The 15,724-nt window shown below is 60.4% G+C and overlaps 1 protein-coding gene across 5 annotated transcripts in view; it reads left to right on the top strand.

Moving 5' to 3' along the window:
- Positions 1 to 800: 800 nt before the first annotated feature.
- Positions 801 to 15,724, top strand: part of ADGRG1 (adhesion G protein-coupled receptor G1) — a 39,254-nt gene continuing 24,330 nt past the window's right edge. Inside the window, exon 1 of one of the 5 annotated variants that reach the window (XM_032591267.1) lies at positions 801 to 1,025. The gene's annotated coding sequence lies outside the window, so the exon portion shown is untranslated. Of the gene's footprint in view, positions 1,026 to 8,140; positions 8,412 to 15,724 lie in introns of those variants that run through there. The other 4 variants (XM_030297915.2, XM_030297916.2, XM_030297914.1 and 1 more) reach the window with 4 other exon arrangements.

The raw sequence follows: 15,724 nt of genomic DNA, 5'->3' as shown, positions 1-15,724 counted from the left end.
CGAGGGAAGTTTCCCAGGGCACAGGGCAGTCCACAGCGGCACAGCATACAGGCTTTGTTGAGTGAGTTGATGCCTTGGTGGCTTCCTGGAAGAGGTGATGGCTCAGGTCTCGATACTAAGGATACCGGAGGTGGGGGCTGGAATCAGAAGTCACCTGGGGAAAGGGGTTCCTGGCTGTAAGAACCTTGAAAAGACCTCCGTGCCCGGAGAACTGGAGGTCTGAGGTGAGGCCAAAGGGTGGGGCTGGGGCTGGGGCTGGGGCTGGCCAGGCAGGCCTAGGGGCCAGTGGTCCAGGAGGAGGCTGGGAGGGGTGTTCCCAGGGCCCCCATGGGAGCCTCTTAGATGGGGCAGAGCCTGCCTGGACCACTTGCCTCTGTACCCCCGTGGGTATCTGGAGCAGCTGCCCCCCACTCCTTAGGAAGAAGCTCCCATCCCTGCCCCCACCTTTTGTCTGACTCAGTTCCTGCTTTGTGTCCTGCAGGAGGCTGGATGTTCTGAGAGTAGAGACTGTGTACCCCATTCCCCATCCTCCCACCGCACCCCCTCACCTCCAGCCTCCAGCCAGCTTCGGTCTGCTGACTTGTTTTTATTATAGGCAGGTGAGCCTTGGCCCAGGCTTCAGGTGGAGCCTGAGCTCAGGAAGGAGGCAGGAGGGAACTCACAGAGGTGGTAATTACATATGATGGGGCAGTATCCCCCAGAGGTGACTCCCCCAGGCTCGTCCGGGGGCCATGGGTGGGCCAGCAGCCCACGCGTTCAGTAGAAGTGCCGAAAACCCACGGAAGGCTGAGGCCAGGGGCGAGGGCGCTCAGCACCCAGTGGGGCCAGGTCAGCGCCTGCCGGGAAATCCAGGAATGACAGAGGGAGGTGGCAGCCAACCGGAAATGGCAAGACAGGCAGGCGGGGCCTTACCTGGGACAGCTTGCCCAGACAGGCTCCCGCTGGGTGCCCGTGAGCCCTAGGAGAAGGTGGAAGGGGAGGAGGCAGAGTCCGGCCATTGGCGCCTGGCGTGCCCAGACTCAGAGGTAAGAAGCTGCTGTTGGCTGTTTATGGTGGAGGACGGGACAGGAAAATTCAGCAGAGTTTGACTCCCAGCCTGGCCTGCTTGACCTCGGCAGGCTCTCAGGCCTAGTTCAATGCCCTGAGGACATGTGGGAGGCCTGGCCCTTGGTCTGCACAGGGTCCTGGGTTGATTCGGAGGCCCTGGCTGTCCTGAGGTCAACCTTTGCCGAGCAGGCGTGGTGGTCATTTTGGCACAGGGAAGCTGGCGGGGCGACTACATAAGGTTGAGGTCCAAGGTGAGGCTGGAGCCCTAATGCTTATGTGGGGAGGCAGGAGGCTGCACCCAGGGCCTCTGCCTGCTTCCAGCCACCCACAGCCTGTTTCCTCCTGGGATCCCAGGGGAAACCGGTTTGGGAGCAGGCTGGCCCAGGTTATGTGACTTTTGACAAGGAAGAGAAAGGCAGCCTCGCCCTGGTCAGCTGAGTGGAGGGGACCGGGCCCACGCCCAGGATTCTTTGCCTCTCTCCGGACCCCTCAGGCCTCTGCGATGAGACCCCTATATGGTGGCTGAGGATACACGGGGACAGGAGAGCCGCCGTGGAGGCAAGGCCCCGGCCCTGCTGTGCCTCCTGGGCTCTAGGTCCAGGCTTTCCTTCTCTGGGTGGTTTCTGCACCCAGAGGGGGGCTGGGCAAGGGGGCTGGGCAAGGGCCACGGTCTGAAAACAGAGTGGAGCAGGTCCCCCCCACCCCGTGCCCCCACCCCACAGCCTTCCCGGTCTCCCAGCCCCACACATCAGCCAGACAAGAAGCGGGTGGCTGCAGATGGGAGGAGCCTGGCTCCTGGCCAGCTCTGCTCCTACCCACTCTGCTCCCTTGCGGTGTGTGGGCGGCAAAATGGGCCCCCCACGAGCCCTCTGTTAATTAGCCAGCCCTCACTAGTGAGTGGCTGTCATTTGTGCTCCATTATGCCTCCTGAGCCAGCTGCGCCCCCGCACTTAGGGGGGACCCCGGCAGCTGCCTGGCTGCTGGGAAGGAGGCATGTGCAGAAGGCGGTGCTCCCGGGAGGCACTGTGGGGTGCTCTGTGGGCTGTCCACAAAACATGTCCAACCCCGGCTCCTTGTTTTACTGAAAGAGAAGCCGTGCAAGCCGGATTCCCGGGTGAGGAAACTGCGGCCCCCTCCTGTGGACTCTCCAGGTGGGCCTCCTGCAGCCAGCACCGTTGCACAGCCCCGTGCAAAGGCGAGATCCCGGGCCCAGGGGACCCTATGGCAGTCAAGTGAGATGGCACGTAGTCATCGTCAAGACAAAGCAAATGTTGCCTCTTTGTACACTGCCGTGCCACCTGATGGGTACTCGCCAGACCTCTCCGGGCCGCATTTGCCTCCCTTGGCCCGGGAGCTACAACGCCTCACTGCTGGACCAGAGGCCTCTGGCTTAAGTCTTGGGTGTCCAAGCAGCTGCCGCCCAAACCTCACAGGCCAGGGCCCAGGGGGTTGCTGACAGAAGGGGCACAGCCGTGGAGACATCAGCTGGTGGCCTGTCCCAGCCCTCCCGTCTGAACAGGGAGGAGGAGGAGTTAGAAGTCTCTTCCGGGTACTACCCCTCACCCCATTGAGGGAAGTTGCCTTTAAAAGAGAGCCTGGGGTAGTGACAACACCTGTTGTTGCTGTGAGAAGGCCTGGTGTCCCCATTTTACACCTGGGGACACTGAGGCACAGAAAGCTCAGAGGGGAACAATTTGGTGTTGGGTTTCGTGCTGTGCTATTTGAAGGACTCTGGGACCGTGCTGGGAGGCGTCTAGGTGGAGCGAGGGGCAGTTTGGAGCCTCCCAGTCGCTGGGTCTCCCCCAGGCCTGAGCAGGGCACCCGAGGTTCCAAGGGGAAGAGCGGTCCCTCCCAGCTGTCACTCTGAGGAGGGGCTGTACTGCTGGCTCCGGAGGCCAAGTGGGAAGGCGCCACCCAGCCCACCTAGCGCCAACCTCCGGAGCTACAAAGGGGCGGGGGGCTGATGTTTACAGATGGCTAGGGCCTCCCTTGAGGAATCCAGGCCTCTACATGCCTGTCCCTGCACCTGTTTCCCATGGCAAGAGTGGTCTGGGCTGGCCGGGCATGGAAGTGGGGTGGGGAGAGAGCTTGGGGTCCATCTTTGGTGGGCCCATCCTTGCCCTGGGCTCAGGGGCTTCTGAAGGCTGAGAGGCGGGAGTGTGGCCAGAATGACCTTCCAGGCCTGTTCTGGCTGGATCCAACCCTCTTGCCAACTGCGACTGGAGGCTGGGTGAGGTCAGACATTCCGTCATGCCTGGAAAGAGGGGGTGGCAGCTCTGTCTACCTTCTGTCTCAGGCCGCTGGGCACCTAGGTGTGCCTGCCTCCTGGCGAGGTCAGCAGGGGCGGTCCCTGGATGCCCAGCCAGCCTGCACTCTATAAGCACTTGCCTTCTGTAGCGGTCCCCTCCCGGCAGGACAGGAACAGGGTGACCGTGGGGGTGGGGGGCTGTCTGTCTGCCTGCCTGTCTGTGCTGGGCCCAAGGCCACTTCTTGATCGCATGAGGTCAAGATGCTACTGGAACCAGGAAGGAGGGACTGGAGGAGTTTCAGGCCTTGAAGTTAGATCCTGGCTCAAATCCTGTGTGACCTTGGGCTGGCTCCCTTTCCCCTCTGAGCCTCAGTCTCCTCCTCCAGCACATGGGGCAAGGCCTCCTTGTTAGAGTTGTGGGAGGAAAACACAAGTCACTTGCCTGGCACACCGTGCTCAGTAGGGGTGCATGGGTTCTGCGTCTCAAGACTTCTGGGGGAAGGGGTGGGAAAAGAGCAGTGCTGGGGACAGGTGTAGACTCAGGAGCCCTGCTGGCAATCGGGGAGTGTCTTTTCCCTGACCACAAGCTCCAGAGCTTTTGAAATCTGATGCAGGTAAATGTGGGCAGGTGCCTCAGCTCCACCCCCAAGGGAGCCAGCTGGGTTGAGTCTGTTCTTGGAGCTCCAAATAAGGTCTCAGAAAAACAGGCGTGGAACCTGGGCGGTCTCTACCCTCCTGTGTGCCTGGCCTTGCCTTCCCTCTGGAAGCTGGCACCGACCTCTTACATCCCAAGCCTGGGCTTGAATCTCTATTAGATTTGTCACATTTTGATGGCCTACAGTGCCGCTTGCTCTCCCCAAGTCTTGGCTATGTCGGACTCCCTGTTCCTCCTCCAGCCAGGGGATGAGCACGGGTGGGGGAGGCAGGCCTAAGGCACAGGGCACACAGCTCCCTTTGTGAGGGCGGCTGAGTCACATGGGCAATGCCATCCCTGCCGGGCCCTGGGGCGGGTGTGACGGGAGATGGTGTTATCATGGGGCTACAGCTGCCCCCGCGCCTGTGGCCAGGAGGCTTTCCCACGGGAATGAACAGGGAGGTGTCTGGGAGTACTGGCCACAAAGCACATGGTCTGGATCCCGGGACCCCAGGTTCAAGTCTTGGCTCTGCTGCTGATGTTCTGTGAGGCTTCGGGAAGGTTCTCTTTTTGAGCCTCCGTTTCCATCTCTGTTAAATGGGAACAATCACCACTGTTTTGTAGAGGAGATGCTGGACGTGAGCAGACTTCACAAACTGTGGAGGGCCAGGCCTTTGGCATTTGTGTTGACCTTATGATAACCGCAACGACATTGGCCATTATTTATCAAGCACCTACTACGGTCAGGCGTGGTGCTCAATGCTTGATGAGGCCACTCAGCTTGCAAAGGGAGAAGCCTGGGCTGCAAGTGCTCTCGTCCAATAAAAACCCACCGCCATGCAGGTGACGGTTGCCCGTGACCCTTCCCACAGGTGGGCACAGCTCTTCACCGTCTTTAAGGCTCACTCACATGGCCCTGGCTGGGGGCTGAGAGACGGAGAAGGGTAGAGCCTCTCCTCCCGGCTCTGTCACAGTGGGCTCCGTGGAGCTCGGTCGGCTTATCCCTGTCCTGGGGGCCACGCGTGGTCGCAGCCCTGTGTCTGTTTCATGTTCAGCCTGCTCTGGATAGTCAAGCCCTTGCAAACACATCAGGGGTGCTCATTCGTGCCTGGGCTGTGTTGCTTTATGCATGTGGCCTTGTTAATTATTATCAGCATTGTCTCCACTCTATAGGGGAGAAGGTGGATGGCTGGAGAGACGGTGCCTGAGTCACCCAGCTGGCGGAGGCGGGAGGAGAAGCTAGTTGGCCTGAGCCCAGAGCCCGGGCTTCCAGCCTCTCCTCCATCCCTCAAAATGAAGACCCTTTTGCACCTTCACCTTCTGGCACTCCCTCCCCCTCCTCTGGCCTCTGTCACCAGTCAGTAATGCACGTGACCTTCTCTGAGCTTAGGGGATCCCAGCCCTGAGCCCCTGAGCCCCAGCGATGTGTTTCCAGGGGCCTGTTGGAAGGCTTCCCCACATGTCACAGGGGCACCCCCATTCTGCCGTATCCAAGAGCAGCCTCTTCCCTGCCTGCCAGCTCTGTACCCCATCCAGCACCCGCCCAATCTTCAAGGCAGTTCCTAACATCTCTTCTCTCCCTCTGTCTTCATGTGTGTGGGGTAAGGGTCCTAGCCCTGCTTCTGGTTTCTTGGATCAAAGTGTCCCCCCAACACCTCCCTCTGCCTCCATGTTCTCCACGCCCCACCAGACCTGCCCTCTGTCCACACTGCCGGTGTAAATCCTTAGAGTCCAAACCAGGCTTTTCCTCGCGGAATTACTCTGCGTCTCTAAAATACCAGTGGCACCCAGCCCACAGGTATTGGGGGGGATGAAATGAGAATGATCCACATAGAACAGAGCATCTTACACAGTGAGTCTTATGGACACATTACCTCTTAGCAGTCCTGTTATTAGTACTAATAATAGGTACTATTGTAACTAATAATAATTTACTTGGTTGCTCATTTTTGAGGCTGGGAGCTCTGCGATACCAGTAACGAACTCCCAACATCACCCTGATGTGAGCCAGACTCGGGGCTGGGTGGGCCTGCTGCCCATCCCTGCTCTGGAGGCTGGCACAGTGCCCAGCACGTAGTAGGTCTCTGAGAAGCCCGGTGGTGACAGGGCAGACAGAGCTTTGGCAAGCTCTCTGCTACCCTGGCCGGCCCACCACATAGGCCTTTCCTGTGTGGCCAGAGTGGCAGTTGGCTCCTGGCTTCTGAGTCCCTCGCTCAGATGTCCAGCTTAGGGTGCCCCTGCCTCATGCGGAGAGAGTGGCGCCCCCAACACTCCACCCACGTCCCGCTGGTCAGCACCCTCTGTGGTGTGTGTGTGTGTGTGTGTGTGTGTGTGTGTGTGTCTCGGGAGGAACTGCTTCCCTGCCGGCGTGGCCCCCGGGGAACAACTGAGGCTGCCCCAGCTACCAGTGGCCTGGCCCTGAAGGACAGACCTTGGAGACCCTGAGGCTTAGAGGTGGTAACTTGCTCAGGAACACTGCATGTCAGGGACCCCGCATCCTTTCCTGGATAACCCACTTTTCTTCTCTGTTGTTTCCTGCCCCCTCCCCCCTCCCTCCACCTCGTCCCGCCAAGTGTGAACTGCCCCTCCAGGCCCAGCAATGAGCAAGTGCCTACAGTGCCCGCCTGCCCTGGGCATCCGCCACAGGCCGCCAGGGGGCTGATCACTTGGAGAGCAGAGCGCTGCTCACTGGAAGCTCTGACCCCAGGGCCTCCCTGCACCTCACCATGAGCTTTATTGCCTTTCTCCTCCCTGCAGCAGGATCTATGCAGGCAAGTGAGGGCTGCATTTCCCCCGCAGCAGATCCCCGGCCTCCTGGACTGCCTAAAAAACTTCCATTCGTGCTATATCACGTGACTTTTTCAGGTCTCTCTTTTAGAATGCAGATCCCCGCACAAGAGAAGGGGCCTACGGTGCCCTGAGCACCTGCTGTGCCCAGGCCCCACGCCAGAGGTCTGGGGAGGCTGGATTCATGAGTGGTCGGGAGAGCCATGTGCAGCCAGATGTCCCGGGCCTGCATCCCCACTCTGCCACTTCCCAGCTCTGTGGCCTTGGGCAAGTTAATTCCCTTCTCTGAGCTGCATTTCTCAGCCTTGTGCTCTCCCTTTGTCGTCGCCACATTCACGGCCAATATTTACTGAGGGCTCATCAAGTGCCGGGCACTGGCCTGAGCAATGTGTTTTCCTCCTCGCCACTGTCCTGTGGTGCTATGGTGATGGTGTGGTGTGAGGCAAGATTCTGGAATGTAGTAAGTGGTCAGTAAATGTAATCATTATTATTACTGTTATTATTATTGCTGTCACCACTTACCCTCATTATGTTGTGAAATTCTTACAGCACCTTTGACTTGGGAGTCGTGTGGGGATGAGAGACGACAGGGAGTCCCTGCTCCACAGGGCGCAGGGCGGGCCATGAGCCATCCGAAGCTTCCTGACTCCTAGGGTGGCTATTAACCTTAGCCGTGGGAGGGAGCTGCTGACAGAGGCCAGTGGCCAGAAGGGAATGTAGGCATCAGCCCCAATCCCAGTTTCTCCCCTTGAGCTTTTGGAGCCAGCAGGAGTGATTCTTCACCCGGGCCTCAGTTTCCCCTTTGGCCCAGCAGATGTACTAACAGGGACCTTTCCGGAAGCCCCTGGGGTCTCAGAATCTAGAAAGGGAGTCTTAGAATGTTGGAACCCGGGAAGCATCGAGATGAGTCCCTTTGCTGTGAGGACTGAGGTTCAAGGAAGTCTCAAGGTCAGCTGGTCAGTTGTGCGTGGCCTGGGTGGCCACATGCCAAGCCACTTGACACCCCCCCTCCCCCAGTGCCTTCCGCTCTGCCGGTCAGCGCCGGCTCCTGTCTGCTGCTAAGGAGGCTGGACTCTCCTTCAGGAAGGGGCAGTTGTCGCCTGGGCCTGAGGCGGGGCCGGGGGGGGGGGCAGTGCGGTGGGCAGCATCTGAGTGGCCTGTCACCATGGCAACCCTAGCCTCTCTGCGGGAACTTTGGGGAGAAGAGCCCTGGGAAGCGACAGATGGAGGGCGGGGAGGCAGAGTTATCCCCAGGCGGGGCTGTCTGTCCGCGAAGCCTGGCACCTGTCTGCCAGGATCGGTGGGTGGTGAGGCTGAGGTGCCCCCTTGCCCAGCGCTGAGTCACGGGCATCCCCCAGGGTCACCGCCTGAGCTCTCTCAGCCCTGCCCCCTCTGAGAAATCCGTGACTCACGTATGGTCCCGTCATCCCAGCCAAGCTAGGGAAGAGGGAGGAGCCCGACTGGGGCAGGAGGGGGCCGTCCCCCCACAAACAGTCGCAGCCTTGCCGCCTCGCCTGCCTCCGCAGCTGCCTGCCCGCCTTGCTCTGCTGCAAGAGAGGAGCTGGGTGCCTCCCACACTCACCAGCCTGCCCACTGGGGGCAGCCTGACCCTGGCTGGGGGGCTAAGCCTCTGAAGTGGGACTTGAAAGGCGTTCCAGCTGCCTGGTCCCACACAGGACCTTCCTCCGGCACCAGGTACCAGATCAAGGGTGTGACAGCAGGAGGGAGGAGGGAGGTGTGCGGCAGAGGGTAGGGGGAGGCCTCTTGGGGGCAGCCAGCCCGGATGAACGCTGCTGTGCGGGGTCTCCAGTGTTGGGGGTAGACGGACAGGGAGGTGTCTGAGAAGGGAACGGGGCCCCACAGGATGGAATCTCTCAGAGCCGCCAGTCCTTTGTTAACTAGAGAAACTGAGGCTCAGAGTGGTATCGTCACAGGACCCAGCAAGCTGGGGTCTGCTCTCTGGGCTGTGAGACAACTCCCCATTCCTGCTCCCACTGCACAGATGGGAGAGCTAAGGCTCTCAGGTGGCTTCCCCAACGTCAGGTACCAAGTCCGGGGATAAAGAACCGGGGTCCAGTCCGAGGGAGGACAGGACCCTCGTGGACAGTTTTGCTCACAGATGTCCAGGGCTGGGTCCCGGGTCCCCAAGTGAGCCAGGGGCAGTCTGGCTCTTCACCACACAGGCCACTTTCGGGAGGAGGTAGTCCCGGCCATGGGGTCTGAACGTGGGGGGTGAGAGAGGGTCCTGAGAACTAGGCGGATACATGGGGCAGTGGAAGCTGAGGCTGGAGCCCCCTGCCCACTAACCTCCAGACCCCGGTGCCCCCATCTGTGTGGAACTGCTAGGGCTTTCTCTCCAGGTGCTACCGCAGCGCCCGCCCTGGGGGATCTGCTGGATCCTGTGTTTCCCTCTTCCCCAACCAGCCTCCTTCCTGCGGTGCCGAGCTGAGGTCTCGGGTGGCCCCAGAGGAGGACCTGGTGCTCATTTTACTGAGGAGGGTTGGGGGGCATATACTGAGACGGGCACCTCTCGCCGTACCCCCCAGTGCCCATCCTGCCCGGAGCAGTCCCGGCCTGGCCCAGGCGGGTGGGTAAGAACAGCCTCTGCAGCTCCAGAGGGCCAAAGAAGTTATTCACCTGAACATTTATTGAGTGCCTGCTGTGTGTATGATATCCTGGGGGTGGGGGCAGTGAATGAGATAAACAAGGTGTCTTAGAACCCATGGGTGGCCCAGACCCAAGGCCAGGGCCCCCTGCCCCCTCACTGTGGGTACCCTGAGGGCGGAGGTGCTTTCTTGGGGTTGGAGACTGAGTGGGAAGAAGCATCTCCTGGCAGTGAGAGCCGCTAGCTGCTGAGTTGGTTCCCCAGCCCAGGCCAGGGTCCTAGGGGACCTTCTCTGCCGACATCTAGAGGTTGGACTCGTTTTGAGGCCGGACCAAATCCCCCTTTGCTGTGGGGACCCTGGGGACCTGAGATACGGGTCCACCTCAGTCATAGCACCTTGCCTTGCCTCTCTCTTTGGGCCTCAGTTGTCTCAGCTGCTAAATGGGTGTGTAGGCATGATGATAGATGCCCTGCCTCCAGTGGTCCTGGGGCTTGGCTCCGAGAGTGTCGGCTTGTGAAGGACACCACCCCAGGCCCAGCCTGTGAGGGAGACACTGTGCCGGGAGGCCTGTGCACACTCTTGCTGCTGGCTTCAGGGCCCTGGGCCGCTGGGCAGGGGCTGGTCAGCCTGGCCATGACACCCCATCGTGTCAGGGACACGGACAAACAAGATAGCTAGGACCTGAGGCGGAGGAGTGTCAAAATATTGCCAAGAGGGGGAGAGAACTTTCTGGGCTGGGAGGACCCGGCTGGGCTTGGAGAGTGGCGGAGAGGGCTGGTGTGCCTCTGGGAGGGTGGGGCGCGGGGCATTTCGGGCAGAGGCAGTTGCATAGAGAAGGGCTCGGAATGATGCGAGCCTGGAAATGGGGCAGGTGATGGCCCTGGAGACCTGGCACGAGTCACTTTATGGGGCCTGCAGGGCCAGGCTGGCAGGTCTCGATCTGCTCTGCGGAGGAGGGATGGCAGGATGACGTGGGCAGCACAGCAGCCAACAGCCAGGTCAGATGGGTGCTGGGTGGGGGCTGGGTGCTCTGGCTGTGACCCCAGCAGGATGGGGAGGGCAGGGCTATGATGCGCCGTGGCCTGGCTGCCCGAAGCCCAGGCTGTAGGGCTCAGGGCTCTTGCTTGAAAGGCAGCTTCATGGCTGTGGGGACGGAGGGGGAGGTGGCCGCTCAGCTGAAGGGACAGCGGGTGAAAGAGGCAGCAGAGCGGTGGTGGGGTCTCTGTGCTGCGGGGATCGCCTTCCTAGCAGGGCCGGGCAGGACAGAGACGGGAGGGGTGGGGGGGGGCAGGCACAGCCGCGAAGGGGCCACGTGGACCGTGCTCCAGCTGAGCCGGGCCACAGGCTGCTTCATCCTCAGCAAGAGCCGCGTGTGGGTGTGGGTGTGGGTGGTAAGTGCTGGGTGGTGGGTGCTGGGGGCAGTGCCCGTTTGGGGGATGCAGGCACAGGTGGGCTTCTACACGGCAGGGGGGAAGAGTCGGGGCAGGGCTCTGAGGCAGGGCGTGGAGGAGGCAGTGGGGGTGTCCGGGGTGCAGGTGGGGAGATGGGAAAATGTGGCAACACAGCCCCGAAGCCCAGTGCCGCCCCTCCCCCTGAACCAGAGCCCGAGCGGGCCTGGCACCCGCAGTCCCGTCCTCGGGGAGGCCCTGTGGACCCTGCCTTCTGATTCACGGCAGATGGGGCATCACGTGAGCACATCATCAGGGACGCAGGCGCCCAGGGACCAGGCAGATGGCGAGTGGGAAGTGGGGCAGGGCTGGCACAGAGGGGTCCCTCGAACAGCGGGGAGGGGCTGGCTGGGCCTCCGCCTCTCCAGGCTTACCCTCCGCCGGTCGGCATGCCTCACCAGGCGTTCCTCGAGGCCCTTGCGGAGCCCTGCAGATTCTGGGGTCAGGCCCGGGCTGCTGGGGAGCAGGGCTGAGGGTGTGGCAGGAGTTTGGGACACCAGTATGTGACCCCTGCCGGGTGCCAGCCTCATCCCTGCCACTGCCGAGCCCACGGTCCGCTAGGGCGTCAGGACCCACAGAGACAGCAAGGCCGGTTTACCTGGGGAGAATCCTGGCTTCGTTCCCCTCTGGTTGTGTGAACTGGGGTGTCTGCCCCGGTTTCCTTACCTAGAAAAAGCGGATGGCCGTAGTGTGTATGTTGAGGGGCAGTTGTGAACGTTAAGGAGTTAATGCAGTAAAGCGTCTAGCATAGCGCCTGGCCCGTATAAACGTTCGTCTTTGTCATATGATCTCCACGGCGGGCAGATGGGTGCACTGAGGCCCGGAGACGACTTGTAACAACCGGCAGCAGTAGGGGGGGAAGGGGAGGATTGGGTGCTTCATCCTGCCTCCCCCCTGGGGAGAGCCGGGGCCGCCTGGGCTCTGGCAGAACCTACCCCTTCCTCCTCCTGCCTCACTTGTGCTGTGGTGTGGAGGTCAGTGGCGTGAGCACCTGGCTCTTGAGCGGCTGCAGGCTCGGGCTCACACAGTCTGTGCGTGCTTGGCAGCCGCAGGCAGGCAGAGATAAAAGCGTAGCCCCAGAGAAGCCGGCGGGGCCTCTGGGCATCGGAGGACAGGGCTCTGCATTACAGGGAGGCGGCCCGGGGCGGGGGCCTCGCTGTCTGGAAGCCAGCCCAGCTCCAGCTCCCTGAAAGAGGCTGGCGGTTCGCAGCTAATGGCTCCAGGCTGGCTCCCCAGGCTCAGGGCCACTTAAACTAACTCTGGAGATGAGCACGACAATGACAACAATGAGAGACGAGAGAGACCTCTCAGGTCTCTGCCCTGTCCTCAGGCCTCTGCCTTCCCCCTCCCAGAAGCCCTGGCCTTGGCTTTCCAGGCCCAGGGGGGAGAGCAGAGGGCTACAGGGGCCCAAGGGTGCAACCTCCCTGGACCTCAGTGTCCTCGCTATACGTGGAGAGGAGAGTGCCACCCCCTGGCAGGGTGGTTGCTGGAATTTGGGGCAGCCGATGGGGGCAAAGTGTGTCCTAAGTACGTTGTGCAGCTTTGAGAGGCCTTCCTAAACCTGGGCTGAAGGTTTTGTCTTCAGGGTCACATGGGGCCAAGTTAGAACTAGGTTCCAATCCTTGAAAAGTGACCTTGAGCGGGAAGCTCTGTCTCTCAAAGCCTCATTACTCAGGCTGTAAAATGGGGATGAAGGTACCTGGTATCTCTAGGGGACCCTGTGGGGATTAGCTGAGACGGCTAAACACGTAGGGCCCCACGGGCAGTAGACCCCCACGTCCAGTTGTCCCAGACCTTTGCTCCTCCGTCATCCAGTTCAGCTGTTCCCCCAAGAGAAGCAGCATGGTGGCCCTGGGGCTGTCTGACTTTGTCCCACCTCCGTCAACTGTGTGAACTTGGGCAGGTGTATTAGTCTCTCTGTGCCTTGTTTGCCTCATCTTAAAAATGGGGATGGCAGGGGCGCCTGGGTGGCTCAGTCGGTTAAGCGTCCGGCTTCGGCTCAGGTCGGGATCTCGCAGTCCGTGAGTTCGAGCCCCGCGTCGGGCTCTGTGCTGACTGCTCAGAGCCTGGAGCCTGTTTCGGATTCTGTGTCTCCCTCTCTCTCTGGCCCTCCCCCATTCATGCTCTGTCTCTCTCTGTCTCAAAAATAAATAAACGTTAAAAAAAAAAATGAGGATGGTAATGGCACCTTGAGAAGGTTAAGTGAGCCACTAAATTTTAGGTGCTGAGTGTCGCCATAAGCGATCTTGTCGTTGCCACTGTTCCGGGCCACCACCAAGACCTTAGGAAGCAACAGGGAGTTCATCCTGGAGCATTAGCCCTGTGCCCCCATGACATCATTGGGAAAGTCGCCAGGCACCGGAGAGCCCGTGGGGCCTTGGACGCCCCCATCTAGGGGGGTCTTGATCTGCTGGCATGCATTCTTCAAGAATGGGGCTCCCTCCTGCTCTTCTCTGTGGCCCAGGGACTGACCCGCTTGGCCACTGTGCTGGGCCTGTACGGGAGGCCCGAGTTCAAGCTGGGCGGGTTTCCTAGGGCAGCACTCTGTGGTTACTTCTCGCTGGTCTGAGTTCCCTTGGCCTCTTGGCCCCTTGCCTGCACTGGGTGGCTGACCCCCTCTGGGTCCCTGGCCAAGTATGGCTCTCAGGGAGGGCTCTGTGGTTAGTACCTTGGGTCTCTGACCCTGTGGCAGGGGGGACAACTGCCCAGACCCACCTGTCTTCATGGTGACAAATGTGAGGGAGGGGTGAGCCCCAGGGGCCGACTGGAGCAACTGAGTCACGTTTGGCCTGGTGCCCTCTGCCCAGTGCTCCACCGGCTGTGTCACCATCTGGGCATGCGCCAAACCCCGGAGAGACTCATAACCACCCCCACTCCCACCTAGGACATACAGTTGCACTGCCTACAAAGACCCTTGTTCAGTCCTGGGTGCTGCTGGCCCTTGGAGATTTGAATCTTTATCCACACTTCACAGATGAGGAAGCAGGTGTCAAGTTCCCTGGCCAGTCAGTGGCAGTGGGGGCCTGAGCACAGGGCTGGGCTGTTTCCCACAGCACCACAGATGGCTGCACCCATTTGCGGTAGTGAGCTCCCCGTCCCTGCAAGTGTTTAAGTTTGGCAGGGAAGTGTAGAGGGAGCTTGAGCAGAGTGTGAGGTTCTTCACGGCTCCTTCCAGCCCGGAGCTTTTCTGGCCGTGGGCGGGAGAGGCACCCAATTCCCACATTCTCCCCAGGCATGAGGTCCCTGAGCAGCCAGCCCACTGGTCATCCTAATGGTATCAGATGGTGTCTGTGGGCGGGTGGTGCCTCCACAGCCTTGCCTGTCACTGTGTCCAGACTTCCACCATTAGCACCCATCCAGTGGCATCTTTGGGACGCTCCCATTGTCCGCCTAATCATCCAGCACGCCAGGCGAAGGTGCACCGGGTGTGAGGGCATCGGGGCTCAGGGACCAACTGAGACAGGAGGCTGTGATGGAGGGGTCAGAAAGGGGGAACCCCCCCTCCCCAATCATCAGGGAGCTGACGCTGTCCCTTGCTCTCCCTATCCCATGGACCTGTGCCTGGGTACGGGTGTTCCCAACTCTGCGGTTCTAGCCCCTCCCACACACTTGCATGTGACAGAGCCTCACGAGAGAGCTGAGGGCAGCAGGCAGGGCCAGGAGGAGTCCTCACGCGCTTTCCTCAAAGCTGTGTTTATCGTATGTCTGTGGCTGAGCCTGCCACAGCCTCCTGGGCCCTGCCGCCTATGCACACACCCCAGACCAGATGGACAGGGTCTGCTCTCCAGCTCCTGGGCTGGGAGCCAAGGATGCCCGGGTCCTGGTGCCTGGCCTGGCAAAGGGGGCGCCGGGCCGGGGCGCAGTACCCGTCACTAGCTGTGGCTGGGAGGACGGCCGGTGCTTTCCCACGGAGACTCTGCAGCAGGTGTCAGCACGCCTGGGAGTCCTGCCTCGGCTCCCCAACTTGGGTTCCCTCTTTCACAGAGCTGGAAGCCACAGTAACTGCCGTCCAGGGAGGGTAGGAGTGTTTGCAGACCCCATGGGTGTGGGCAGGAGGGGGCCTGGCCCCTGTTCCCAGGCTGTGAAGTTTTGGATGTAGCACAGCCTTGTAGACCTGCATATCCACCTCCCTAGAGTGGCTGACGCTTCCTCTCCATGTCCTGGAGATGCCAGGACTGGGGCCTGGGGGGCCACATGGAGCAACGGGGACAGTGCAGCTAAGGGAGTGTATAGAGCTGGATTGGAGTCCAGTCTTGCCAGCTGTGTAACCCCGGCCAAGCGACTTCTTCTCTCCGAGCCTCAGTTTCCTTAGCTGTAAAATGGGCATAATAGTGTCCCCTCCTAGAGTGGGCATGTGCATTATGGAAGTCAGGTGCAGTTCATATGGTTTGTGCACCCACGTGGTTCCCTTCCCTGCCCCAGCAGCCTTGTGAGTCTGTGCGTGCTGGCCCTTGGGATGTGCCCACCCCCAGGTTCCTAGACCCCAGGGTCCTCCGTGGCCACAGACATGTGCTGTTTCCCATCCCTGCTCCACCTTGGGGAGCCCACAGGAGTCCAGATGGAAGTTAAGCATTTGCAGAAGTGGGAATGGGACCCACCTTCACTGGCAAATTCCTCCCTGGGCCGCCTCTTAGCCCTGGGCCAGAGGAGTGAGTGGTCAAGGGGCCTGATGTTAATAACTTTGCCTTTGTGTCAAGAGAAAACCCAAGGTTCAGTGATCACAAATTTAGGTGGCATCTCAGACATCATCTAATCTAGCAACTTTGAAAGTCTGTTTTGGTCCCAATGATTTAGAAAAGGCTTGATCTTGCAAGCTTCTGCATTGTAGGACTTTTCAGAGCCTTTACCAGGCAGCCGTGTATTGAAGGAAATGCTGGGCTGGAGTTTCAGGTCCCATCCCTATTCTCAAGCTGTGCAGTCTTGGGAGTCTCTCTCTGGCCAAGCACTTGGCAGA

The sequence above is a fragment of the Lynx canadensis genome, chromosome E2, assembly GCF_007474595.2.
Source record: "Lynx canadensis isolate LIC74 chromosome E2, mLynCan4.pri.v2, whole genome shotgun sequence".
NCBI lineage: Eukaryota > Metazoa > Chordata > Mammalia > Carnivora > Felidae > Lynx > Lynx canadensis.
This window is presented reverse-complemented; position numbering and strand designations above follow the sequence as displayed.